At 45.5% G+C, this 13,908-nt stretch overlaps 1 protein-coding gene and 1 pseudogene across 4 annotated transcripts in view; one reads left to right on the top strand and one right to left on the bottom strand.

Annotated features, from left to right (window-relative positions):
* Positions 1 to 13,908, bottom strand: part of Arid1b (AT rich interactive domain 1B (SWI-like)) — a 353,360-nt gene that overhangs the window by 228,696 nt on the left and 110,756 nt on the right. The gene's annotated exons all lie outside the window — the stretch shown is intronic.
* On the top strand, positions 6,802 to 8,347 carry Gm15599 (predicted gene 15599; annotated as a pseudogene).

The following is a 13,908-nucleotide window of genomic DNA, read 5'->3' as shown; positions in this document are numbered from 1 at the left end:
GTCCTTCCTTCTCTGGGTACCCAACAGGGAAAGGTAGCCCATGTTAATATTTACACAGCATCCAAATTTGCTACCCCCCAAAAAATATTTTCTTCATCTATAAAGCCTGGCACTCTGCTTGGCAAAAGCTAACTATCCAGTTAGTGTCGATTATCTTTTTAAATTTAAAACTGACTGAAGAATTAGAATCGAAATATTAATTCATCAGCTAGGACACGACTCATAGCCATGATGTTGATGTGCTGTCACACTCCTCGTGTGCCAGGAAGTTTCTGGTCATTTTATTCCTTCAGTGAATTGGCCTTCACACTGACCCATGAGATAGATCCGAGAGGCTGTTTCTCAGGGTCTACAAAATACAGGTCCTAACACCAGTGACACATGGGCATTCAAACGTCTTCTATAAATTGCTGTCATACTTGCTGAGAACCTAAGGACCTTTCCTGTAGTCATGTGGATTGCTCAAAATACCTAATGCAATATCAATGCTACATAAATAGCTACATCATAACACATAAGAAGTGGTGGCAAGAAAAAATTGTCCACATTCCTCCTGCTCCATGCACAGCACCTAAGGGGACACACCCAGCAGGGCTGCACTCAGTAGACAGGCGAGGCCCTCCCTCCCAGAGGACGCTGTGGCCTTCACCAAAGGCCTACATTCCTGACTTTGGAGCAAATGACACTGAACCCTACCCTGAAGTTGGAGCTGATTTTGTATGGCACCTTATATGGTCACAGGGTTAGGAGTTACAGACTTTATCAGATCCTCAAACCGGTTTACTGGGGAAAACTATCAACATAGTATCAACAGGCGAATTCATCAGAAAAAGCATATAATTTCCCTGAGATTTATAAAAGCAGATTGATTATGAATAACTGAACTTAACATTATAATCTTTATAAAATAACGGAAATAAAAATAAAATTACTAAGGACTCCTCAAACACTGTTAGTGTCTGATTTAAATGCACAGTAGTAGCTCTAGCTCCCGATTAACTCTAGTCTGAATAGCTGTCTCCACTGAACACCTTGTCATTGCGCACGTGCTTAATTAGAGGACTACTATGAGGCACGTAAGAGCCTGATAGCAACCTACTCTAAGAAAATGGATGAAACCCACAGACTACATAAACAGAACCTTTGTTTGCCAAGGAGAGAGAACTGCAGGCTTTCCAACTAATTTCTAAGAATTGCACAGTGCCATCTGTAAAAGTTGTCTGACTCCTCAGAAATGCTGACGGAGTAAAAGCTACAAGAACCAAAAAGGTGACATGGGAAGACTCCACTGGTGACATACTTGCCTTGCATGAGGACCTGAGTTCAGTCCCTAGCACCCACTTCAGAGCTGGCTGTGGTGATGCATTCCTGCAATCCCAGACATGGGAGGTGGCTCCCAGAGTGTCCCTGGCAGTCAGCACGGCCTAATCTGTGAGCCCCAGATTCCAGTAAGAGAAACATTACAAAAATTATGAGGCCAGCTGGTGAGAAAGGATGTGGAGGTTGCCCTCGAACCAGCCAGGCCAGCCTACTATGAAAGAGATTCTCAGATGAGGTAGACTGTGTTCCTGAGTAAGACTGAGGAACTGAAGGAAACTAGACAGAGGACCAAGAAGAAGAAGCAAGAGAAAAAGTCTTGTACTGCTGGGTCTCCTCACACCAAAATCTCTCCAAATTAAGACACAAAACAGATCCTGGTGAGTGTTTACCAGGCGTGTGATAATAACTGGGCCCTTTAAAGGAATGTTGGAAGGGAGCCTGTGAAGGCTGGCCTGTAGGCTCCTCCCTCACTGTGGCTTGTGTGTTAAGGGTGCAAGAGACATTGGGCATGTAGCATACACCTTCAATTTCAGCATCCAAGAGGCAGAGGCAGGGGGGCTCTGCTGACTTAAGAGACCATGCTACACAATGTGTTCGAAAGCAGCCAAGGCTGAACAAGAAGGAGGAGGATTAGAAAGAGGAGGAGAAGGGGGAGGGGAGGGAAGAGGGGGTAAGGGGAGGGGGAGGGAGAGAGAGGGGGGAAGATGATGAGGAGGAGGAGAAAAGAAAAGAATGTGAGAGGGTTTTTTAAAAAAAAAAATCACACTGAAGAGAACTTGGATCCAGGCACCCTCATCTTTACTGATCTGTGGAAGCTAGGCCATATACATCACTTGTAAGAATTAACAGAAAGTCTAGCTTGCTTAAGGATTGTTTTCTCTCTCTCTCTCTCTCTCTCTCTCTCTCTCTCTCTCTCTCTCTCTCTCTGTCTCTGTCTCTCTGTGTGTGTGTGTGTGTGTTCATATTCTGTCTAAGGGTTCCTATAGTTAAAAGAACTAAATTTCTACTTGGGTAAAAGGAGAAATGTCTAGCAATGTGAGATTTACCATGAATTACATTTAATTAAATATGAGAATCACTGTTGTGAAGCAAGGATATATCCAACATACTTGGCAACTAGTAAAATAGTCAAGTCCAGAGTCCTGAGGTCCTTGCTACATCAGAACTGTCAGAATTCCCATCCTGTGGTCCGGGAATTTAACAAGTTACTTCAAAATCTAGGGTAGTCTACAGTGGTTCCCAAGGAGGGTTCTCACTGGGGAATTTTACAGATAGGAAAATTATTAGGTCATGCCCCAAATTATTGAATCAGAACCTCCAAGAGTGGGTGTCCAACAATCTGTGCTCTAAACACCAGATCTGGAAGCAAAGGGAAAGACTGTCACCGATGGCCTCTAGGCTTGACCATCTGCCCATCTCTGGAGCACAATGTGTCTCCACAGTATAAATAGCAATGAGAGAGACGGGGAGCCCATTAGATTAAAGCACAGCTGCAGTCAATCCGAACTCCAGGCATTGCCTCAGTGTGGCGTCCCAGTGTTACAGGAACAGATTACCGTACCGGAACTGTGTTCCATGACTGGAAGGCACCAGTTAGCTGTGTACAGGAGAGGCTCTCAAACTTGGATGTACACTCTGATTTCTAGTAGAGCTAAAGACTGACACTAAAGTCCTCCACAGACTACAGCTGGGATAGAGAACTTGCTAAGTAAATCCCCCGCTGTCAACAGTTCTCATGTCAATGGCCCTTCCCTCCCTCTGCGTTTTATGAATCCTTACTGTCGCCTGTCCAACGGACTCTCTGCCTCCTACTGCTTTCACCAAGTTAATCCAGAGAATGAACAGAGTCCCCACCTCATACTCCAAGTTTTGGGGGAAAATCAGTCTGCAAATGAGTTAGTCCTGTTGTTATCCCCTTTAGTATGTGTGGTGGTTGTGGTGGTGGGGACCATAACCTACACTAGGAAAGCCCAGTAATGGTGCTGTTGTGAGCATTTATGAATTTGCTTCAACTGAAACAATACATGCACAGCTTGCTACTCTACAGAACTGTCTTTCATCAAAATGACTGAGAAGGAAGAACTTTTAGTTTGTTCGTTACTTTTCTGTGTGCGGTGTTTTGCCTACATACATGCTTGTCTGTTTTGCCTGGTAGCCATGGAGGCCAGCAGAGAGAGGGCAATGGGTCTCTATAATGAGTTATAGCCTCAAAGAGGGTACTGGGATCCTGAAACTGGAACTACTGAATCAGTCACTTATTTGTCTCTAAATTGAGTCTCCTTTTCAAACTCTAACATACTAAAATGAGCACTTTAAATTCAAATGAAAACTGCTAAAAGTAGTGAAAAGAAAAATGGGGGAACCCCAATTTTCTCGCCTCAGCATATAAGCATCAAGAGAAGAGAAGGCCATAAAATACAAGGGCTTTGATGACTGTGCCCCTCCTCAGGCTCTCCCCACTTTTCCAACAGACCCAGCACTCTACAAAGCAGATGCTCATGGGAGGCCTGGGAGACACTCCAGCCCAGAGCACACTCCAGTGCTCCAGCCTACAGAGTCCAGGCAGGAACCCACCCTCTCCCACCTTTCTGAAGGAAATTAAGTGTTCAAGCAGACATTACTATGTCATTACTCAGTCTCTGATTGGATTTCCCTTTTGATCCTCATTCTAAAAAGAAATAAAATCTTTTGAAAATGTTAAACATGGAAATACAGTATTATCAAATTATAATCCAGTACACTCCAAAATGTAGAGGTTAACTACTAACTTTGACAATAAAGGTCACAAATGCTGATGTGAAACCATTAAATTATCTTCGAAATAACTATAGATGAAAAAAATCCACAATGGCTTAAGGAATTAGAATGGCAGCCCATAGAGATGCAATATTGTGAATTATAAATCCAGATTCTGCTAAATGATGCTACCTTAGAGCAATGTCATACAATAGATTAGGTTTCATTTTATAGACTCTGGAGAAATATGTGTTAATACATCATACAGTTGATACATGTTCAGAATTCCAAGTGGCTTTTGCCTTAAATTCTGAAAACGCTGATTCTGAGATGACACATTTATTAAGAGATGGTCCATCTGAGATGCCTTGGCAGATGGCGCTGATGATGCTCTGACATATGTATCCATTACAATGCAACAATATTTTAGACATTACTCATAGAACATGTTACAGATATTTCTCAACAATCCCACAGTTATAAAGGATCTAACAACACGTTAAAGGCAATGCTCACAGAAGAGAAGAAGGAGACGGGATCTCCCAGAGATAGATTACACAGTGCCTCATTAACTTCAAAGCTTTTGAATGCTAATGAACAAAACCCAACAGCTACTGAGAGACCCTGGATTATGGAAAAGCCTGCTACACTAAATCAGCCATTTTACTAAGGATGTCCTGACCTGAGAATGGAAGGATGTGTGCCACACTAGGGAAGAGGTTTTGTATTTATTTCCACAGGAAAAGAAATGCTTTGACATGGGGATTTGACAGGTGAAGACTCCCTGAAGATCCTGACTGCAGATATGAAAGACATCAAGAACAACAAAACATGTACCTGGTATTGTTGATTCTTCTACATGCGAACAGCTCCGAGAATGGCTGAGACATTAAAATGTCTCCAGCCAGACTTCATCTATGTACAGCCAATACATTATGTTGGCTACAGCAATCTCAGGACTTATGCCAGCCTTTCAATTGACATAGATAAAAAATTCTATTACAGTTTGGTTATACGGTACATACTAACTTATAAAGAAAGACAGGTGCCTTACCTGCTTAAACAGAGAACAGGAAGTCATCTTTAATTGATCATTGATCACATATGTTATTGTAGAAATGTATGTTACTTTGTGAAAGTTTATATGTTTATAGACACCAATGAATTTAAAGAGGCCTAAACAAGATTCATCCTTGGGGATAGTGAAAGGATGCTGGGATGCTGGGATGCTGGGATGCTGGGATGCTGAGAGGCTGAGATGCTGGGATGCTGAGACACATTTATTCCAGCATCCTGCTCAATCCTACCTGAGATAGTCTCAATTCTGTTTCCTCAAACCTCTGCACCAGGACAATTTCTAAATGGCTAGCTTTGTTATCCAGCATCACGGACTGTTCCAGTCAGGAATTCATTTAAGCCCTGAACTTTCTTAGCTTGCAAAGACTCGACAGCAAACGCTACAGCTAGCTTTCTTAATCAACATCTCAAGTTTCCTAGGACCTCCAACTCCCTCTCCCCAATTTTAAGAAAGCAATGCCCATATTCCTAAGAGCTGGGGGTGGTTTTGGGTCACTCAATGGATGATGGATGTTTGTCATAGTTTAAGGGGGGTGGTTAAAGTTGTAATGGTCTTGGGCAGGGATGATACAAAATAAAGAAGTTGAATTCAGGGATTTCTTTTTCTTTCTTCTATCCTTCTTTCTCTCCTATCTAGTGTTAGGAAGAAAGGGGGAAGAAGAAATGAAGATAAAAAAGGGGGTATAGGGATGATAGGAAAAAAGGGTAGATTACTCAATCTACTTTTAGACCAAAGAACATTAACAAGCAAAATCTTTTTATATTTGGTATGGATTTTGCATATTAATACAGATAATTGTTATATGTTGTTACAATATACTATGTTATGTTTCAACTCTTGTTTTGTTTTAAGAAAATATAGTTAAAACACCTGTTCACATACTCCAAGCTTACCTAAACAAGGCTTAGACTTCCATCTGTCTCAACCACCAAACGACTGACCCACTGTTAGGATGGTGCAATGGAGCTGGGGGAGGAGCTGGGGCTCAGTGAGTAAGAGAGCTTGCTGCTTGTTTGGAGGAGCTGAGTTCAGTTCCCAGCACCCACATCAGCTAAGTTGCAATAGCCTGAAAACTTTAGCTCCAGGGAGTCTGACCCCCTCTTCTGGCCCCCATGGGCGTTCATAAATAAAAACTAAAACTAAAAACTTTAAAATTTTTAATAGTCTTAATTCTTTAATCTCAGGGGAGTAGGGAGGAAGAAAAGTCTTCTTTGTTGTTTAGTTAGTGAGACTGAAGTTCTGAAGTGCAGCACCACGAAGAGAGCAGACTGCCCTCCACTTTCACTAACATAAATAAATGGCCCTTGCTGAGACCACATCTCTCACCAATACACACTCTCGATCCTGGAAACCTTCCGAGAGACACTTCAACCAGCACATGTCCCTATTCTATCACAGAGAAGCATGGCTGGAAAACATCTTGTCTGCTACTCTACCATCGCCTCTCCTGATTACTGGGGCCCCACAGTAGCAGGCAAGGCCCTACTAAGCACAGACAGGAACCCTGAGCCACACCCTCACATGTTTTGCTCTTATCACGGGTCATACCTGCTGCAGTGACCTGAAGTTAACACACAGATAAAGACAAATATATATAGCCTTAAGAACACATTCAAGGCCTCATTGTGTTACTTACCTGGACTCTTAGCTGTCAGGAACAGTAACCAAGACCCAGTGTCTCCTTCTATCACCCTTGCTTTCTAACCCATTGCTATCATTCGTGAATGCATCTCCACCCACGTTGGCCAGGCTGGTGTTCAGATCGGCAATGCCTACTGGGAGCTCTACTGCCTGGAACATGGCATCTAACCTGATGGCCAGAAGCCAAGTGACAAGACCACTGGGGAGGAGATGACCCCTTCTATACCTTCTTCAGCGTGGCAGGAGCTGGCAAGCATGTGACCCGGGCAGTGTTTGTAGAACTGGAACGCATAGTTACTGAAGTTCATCCTGGCACCTGCCGCCAGCTCCTTCACCCTGAGCAAGGCAAGGAAGATGCTGCCAATAACCATGCCCATGGCCACTATACTATTGGTGAGGAGATCATTGACCTTGTCTTGGACAGCATTCACAAGCTGGCTGACCAGTGCATGGGTCTCCAGCGCTTCTTGGTTTTCCAGAGCTTTGGCGGGGAACTGACTCTAGGTTCACCTCCCTGCTGATGGAGCAGCTCTCTGTTGATTACAGGAAGAAGTCCAAGCTGGAGTTCTCCATTTACCCAGCCCCCCTCCCCTTCCAGGTTTCCACTGCTGTGGTTGAGCCCTACAATTCCATCCTCACCACCCACACCACCCTGGAGCACTCTGATTGTGCCTTCATGGTAGACAATGAGGCCATCTATGACATCTGTTGTAGATACCTCGACATCAAGCTTCCAACCTACACCAACCTTAACCGCCTTACTAGCCAGAAACAGTGTCTTCCATCACTGTTTCCAGCAAATTTGATGGGGCCCTGAATATTGATCTGACAAAATTCCAGACCAACCCAGTGCCCTACCCTCGCATTCACTTCCCTCTGGCCACTTATGCCCCTGTCATCTCTGCTGAGAAAGCCTACCATGAGCAGCTTTCTGTAGCAGAGATCACCAATGTCTGCTTTGAGCCAACCAACCAGATGGTGAAATGTGACGCTCACCATGGTAAATACATGGCTTGCTGCCTGCTGTACCATGGTGATATGGTTCCCAAAAATGTCGATGCTGCCATTGCCACCATCCAGACCAAGCGCAGCATCCAGTTTGTGGACTGGTGCCCCACTGGCTTCAAGGTTGGCATTAATTACCAGCCTCCCACTGTGGTACCCGGTGGTGACCTGGCCAAGGTCCAGAGAGCTGTGTGCATGGTGAGCAACACCACAGCCATTGCTGAGGCCTGGGCTCGCCTAGATCACAAGTTTGATCTGATGTATGCCAAGCGTGCCTTTGTGCACTGGTATGTGGATGAGGGCATAGAGGAAGAGGAGTTCTCTGAGGCCCATGAGAACATGGCTGCCCTAGAGAAGGATTATGAGGAGGCTGGTGTGGATTGTGTGGAAGGCGAGAGGGAGAGAGGAATACTAAGTCCATTCCTCTAGCCCCACTATCCTGTCAAACCCCTGCTCCAGCATTAGCTGCAGGCATTGATGCTCCTGGGCTGTCTCCATTCTGTGATCATGTCTTCTCCATGTGTACCTCTAAGTTTTCCAAGACTCAAAGTAAAAGCTTTAAGAAAAGAAAAAAAGAAAAGAAAAAAGAAAAAAAAATAGAACACATTCAAAATACCTGATATTTTCCTCAGTGTCTGGGTCACACTGAAAACCATAAACTATACCCACAAAAGCAAAGTCTGAATGTCCCCATTGCTTTCTGCTGCAGACTTCTAATGATGCATCCTACTATAAGACCCTGAGTCAGCTGTACTGGTGAGATTATTGGTGTAACCCTTGACAGAGAGGAAGGCTTTTGTCAGCTGTGATAATGGAGGTGTTAGAGGCATGGAGGGAGGGTGTGGTCATGCGAGGCTGCTTACTAGCTAGGTCTTAAAGGTGAAGCTGCATCAGAAGCCCCTGTCCCAGCAAAGAGACGGAGGACCACGTTTTCCACCATAAAGCCCTGTCTTTCCTGTCATTGTCATCTCAAGAACCCGATAGAATAACCCTCTCCTTCATTCCATTTCACTCTGTAGATAGCAGGGGAAGGAGGGAAAGTCTGCTGAGGCGTCTGGGAGGCAGGAAACGCCCTGCACTGCATACTCCAAGAACCCCCAAACAGCTATGGATGAGAAGGCCACTGGGCACAGAACAATAACAACAACAACAACAACAACAACAACAACGCCTACAAACTTGAGATAGCTCAGCAGTTAAGAGCACTGACTGATCTTCCAGAGGTCCTGAGTTCAAATCCCAGCAACCACACGGTGGCTCACAACCATTTATAATGAGATCTGATGCCCTCTTCTGCAGTGTCTAAAGACACACAGTATACTTATATATAATAAATATATATTTTAAAAATCTTTTTAAAATAAAAAGAAGAAAGAGAGAAAAAACTGTAAAGTTACAGTTGTCCCTAATACTCAATGGGAAACTAAGATGCAAACCACCTTTGAATGGACATACTTGAAATTCTTTGTTTGGTAAGGCCTTAGGAATAGAGATTGTTTATAAACGAAGGGAACAACAGACTGTTTGGCAGACAGTCCCTCGCTGCTCTATGCTAGCTATCTACCTGTCTACAGGAGAAGACAAGAGAGCCTAGGCCTCCCCTGTGAGGAGCAGTGGGAATGTGGGGTTCACGGAGCCTCAAGGCCAGCAGCACAGAAGAGACCAGCAAGTGTGCAAGAGGACCTCTTCCGCGTGCTCCTGAACAATGCAGCAGGCCCTTCAGGGTCACAAGCCCGTAGAGTCATGGACACTACTGAGCCATTGGAAAGTACATGCTAAAAGATACACACAGCCGAGCTAAGGGAGGGTCTAACTTGTTTAAGCCGATCAAGGAGGAATCTAAAAAAAAAAATACAAGTTTCTAAAAGAATGCTCCTCTGTACCCTGACATTCCATTTGGGGAAGACAAACCCTGTTGGCCCACAGGCAGGATTGAATGCACACATATACATGCCCCCCCCCCATACACACACACACACACACACACACACAGAATATGAAAAAGCCAGTTTGAACTGCCTCCATAAGGGCCTTATCAAAAACTGTCACAAAATCTTAATGCCCCACAGCAAATGTTTTATTTTTCAACACTAAAAAATCAGTTTGCTACACACCAGAAAAGTAAAAAGATACTTCCAATAATTAAAATAGCAACAATATTCAAAATGTTTACTGTCTATCTGTTTTGTGCCAGACACTGACCTCAGGACTAGAGATAAAAGAACCACAAAGCAAAGTCCTTCCTCCCACAAAGCTGATTTCCTACTGGGGAGGTGCATGCAATACCAAAACCCTAATACACAGGTCTGTGCAAACCATGCAGCACCCAGCTCAGGGAAAACCAAAGCAGAAAGGCAGAGAGGCAAGTGGAAGACGGCACTGGAGTGCTACAGGCAGGACAGGCGGGCCTCTAGGTCTCTGAATTTCACACAATTGTCAAGAGTTGGCACACACAACAAGACAAACATAATGTTTTTGTTTCTGAAGTTTCTGGTCAAGCTGCCAGGAAAAAGAGAATATTTATTTGGGGGAAGGAGTTCCAGAAGGCAAAGATCTGCAGAAGGAGTGGTGGCCCAGAGCATGGTTTTATGTTAGCTTCAGAACCTTTTGAGTCATCTTCTTTGCAGTCCAGGGCAGGAGCTGGACAGGCAGGGAGGAGAGTCCCATCTACAGGTACATCTGACAGTCACTAGATAGTCAATACCACGACACCGAAGACATACAGTGAAGAACCGTGGGGACATGAAAGGCTCCGAAGCTGAGGCCAGACCAAGGTCAACACTTGGAGGAAGGGAGAGAAAGAGAAACCAGAGTGGAGAGGGAGTGGTGACCAAGAGGTCCCAGGAGAGCCAGGAGGTCAGTGATGAAAGTAAGAAGCCACAGGACAGGATGCTCGCCCAGTCAAATGCTTCTGACAGGTCAATCAGAAAGAATGGCATCTGCAGGGAAGGGTGGGGCCTCCTCTCTCTGAGCATCTGATCCAGGCTGGTGTGGACTCCAGGGAGGAAGCACACAGAGCAGACAACACACTCCTGCTTGTCAGAACCTAGGCTGGGATGGAGGTACTGGGCAAAGGACACTGGAAAAATGCATGCAGGGGACCCACTGTGCCACAAGGTGACTGTGGTTAACAATAGACTGTGAAGGAAAACTGCTAAAAGTGGATTAGAAGTATTCCAACCACAAAAATCATGTGAGCAGTGCACACCATAATTAGCTGGGTTCAGTCACCCCTAATGTCTGCATACTTTCAGAGCATCCTGCTATACGGGATGATACTTACAATTTTACCTGCCAATTTAAACAGAAGAGGCACAAAAACCACACGGAGAGAGCTGTTTCAGCAAGTAGTGAAATAAATGTCTTATCTAGTGAGGTAAATTCAAGTGGTAATGGGCCATAGAGGAAAGACAAGATAGCGGGTGAGAAGAGTGCCAGCGTGTTCTGACGCCCACAGAAGCAACAGAAAGAGAAAGCAGTGCTTGAGGAAGAGAAGGGAAAGGCAGGTATATGTGTGCCATGGGGGAGGGTGGGGTCTCCTGTGAGGCACTATGGAGGGCAGCAGCAACCTTTGTGTCTATGGGCTGCAGCATCTCACCCCTCCATGAACTAGATAGCAGCATGGCCTAGGAGATGAAGGTTTAGGATGTGAACACTGAAGGGTAAGTGAGGTAACCTGAGGAGGTGCAGAGTCTCGGCAGGGATTATCTTTAGTGATCAGAAGTGAAAAGACCACCAGGCCTCCTCCTGGTCCTGCTCTGAGAGGATAGGAGCAGGGAGGCTCCTGGTTTAGGAGTGGGTTTCTAAGGGAGTAGAGCATCTGAGAGGATTTCCAGAGATTATGAAGATGTACTGAGTCCAGCTAGTTAAGGAGGAAGGAAATGCAGAGGGCTGGCCAGAGGTACTCCCAAGCCCTCCATTACAGGACAGACAGGCATGCCAAGCCCCTAATCTGCTACGCCACTGCCCTGCCACAGTGTTGTGAAGTATTACATGTTAATTCGGAATGCATGATCAGACAGAAGGCACTTGCAACAGTTCTACAGTGTTTGGAGCAACTTCTCTTTGCAGTTAGACAATCTGTTTGCATACACCACCACCATGGTCCCTCTCCCCAAGTCCCTCCCTGGTGAACACTTCAAAGAGTAAGTTCCCCAGAACAGTTCCCTGCGGTGGCTGGCTTCCCTGAGGACTGCTTGTGCTGCCAGCTCACATAGAGGCAGGCTGCCTGGGCCTTGAGCTAGCCCTGACACCCGAGCTCACTCTGTGGCCCCCTTGCTGGTAACAGAGTTTTCAGTCTCCCACAGCTTTAACTGGGGAAATAATAAGTGTGTGCCAATGCCTGCTATCCTTAGCTACACACAGGGACTGGCCTGATTGTTAATGTTTTACAGTGTAAGGCAAACTGTCTATGAACTTGATTTCCCCAAAGCTAAGAAAATGGCAAGATGCCAGGTGAGCAACTGCTTGTCACAAAGGTAAAGATGTGCGATGAGGGCTGGCGAAAGGTCCCCAGGAAAAATGGCTGCCACCACGGCTGCCAGTCTCCAAAGGCTGTCCTCTGCAGTGGCAGTGTGCTAACCCTGATCCACATCACACATCACATGCACAGACAGATGGTGAAGAAGAGCTACTACCACAGAAGGGCACTGAGGCCTGTGGTGCTGTGCAGGAAAAGCTGGAGTAGCCACGGATCCACATCACAGCCCACGCTACCTCAAAAAGTCCCAGCATTCACGCGTAACCTAAAAACACAGCCAAGCCCAAAGGCCTAGACTTGCTACTTGGAGGCTGAAGCAGCAAGACTGAAAGTTCAAGGCTTACCTAAGCCCCAAAGTGAGGTCAAGGCCACACTGGGCAACTGAAAAACAAAGAGTAAAAAGCAGATGAGGAAAACGGCCAATTAGTACAAAGCTTGCCTTGCATGTGTGGGGCCCTGACTCAATCCTGCCTGAACCCCCCCCCACCCCCTCCCAACACACAAGCTACAAATACCAACACAAAAGCTAACTGTTTAAGTCTAGAGACCAACTCTATTTGCAGAGAGGAACAAAGTGTTCTGTGGATGTTTCAGGATGCCCTAAATTCCCAGGAAGACTACTCAGTGTACTAACTAATGCCTGTGTGCTGTGCTGTGGAGAACTGTACCCCACGTGTCTCACCATCAGAGCACAGAATACCATATTGATGGTCTTGCTGGAAACATAAGACATGCTAACAACACAAGGCTCCTGCCAGCTCTCTACTTGTGCTGTGAAGGCCAGCGAGACCACTCATGAACATCAAACCCTGCAGGAGGCTTCGAATGGCTGCATCTGAGCCCTTGCCTACTGCACAGCGGCATTAACTACAGCTTCGCTTTCATTTCTACTGCAGACTTGGCACATTGTTCTGGCTTATTTGAAATTCTGGAAGTAGCTTCTTTATCTACGAACATTCTTTAGAATGAAAAGGGGGGTTAGAAAAGCTTCATTTTATACAATGAGCAACTTAAACCAGGCAGAGTGGAACGTCTGGCACTCAGGTGGGTGAGGCAGGAGGAGCCTCAGTTTGAGGTCAACCTGGACTAAATCAGGAAAGTTTTTAATTTAAAAATAAAGAGAAATGTGATCCTTCTAAATTACTTGTGTTTATAAAGTTTTCAGCAATATAATAACAAACAAGCAGAGCGATTGGCTACTCTGTTGTCTGAAGCACCTGAGCTGCAGAGAGGAGACCTCTGCCATCCTTGGCCTCAATGCAAGTAGCAGCACTCAAGAGCACAGGGTGCCGGCCCACAGGACAAGCTCACTCCTATTCCAGAGTTCGCATCTGCCTGGCTACTGTGCAAGGGCCAGGGCAGGAAGGGAGAGAAGTCTGAGCTGGTAGGTGGGAGGACAGCATGGAGAAAAAGCAGGAGACCATGAAGGACCATTGACCAGTAGGGTACACACCCACAACAGAGAAGGAAGAGGTGGGCCTGGAGCAGAGGCAGGGGAATAAAAGGCACAGCTCCTTTGAGAATCAGCAGCCACAGGCTGACCACCACCAGGGTGTCTGGTCAAAATTAACACTTGCCCCTGTGGTGTGCAAAACCGCAGAAGGAGAATTTTATTTAAAGTGGTCCCAGAGGACATACTACAGGAACC

This window comes from Mus musculus, chromosome 17 (genome assembly GCF_000001635.26).
Source record: "Mus musculus strain C57BL/6J chromosome 17, GRCm38.p6 C57BL/6J".
Classification (NCBI taxonomy): Eukaryota; Metazoa; Chordata; class Mammalia; order Rodentia; family Muridae; genus Mus; species Mus musculus.
Note: the sequence above shows the minus strand (reverse complement) of the source record. Positions and strands in the feature narration are given on the sequence as shown.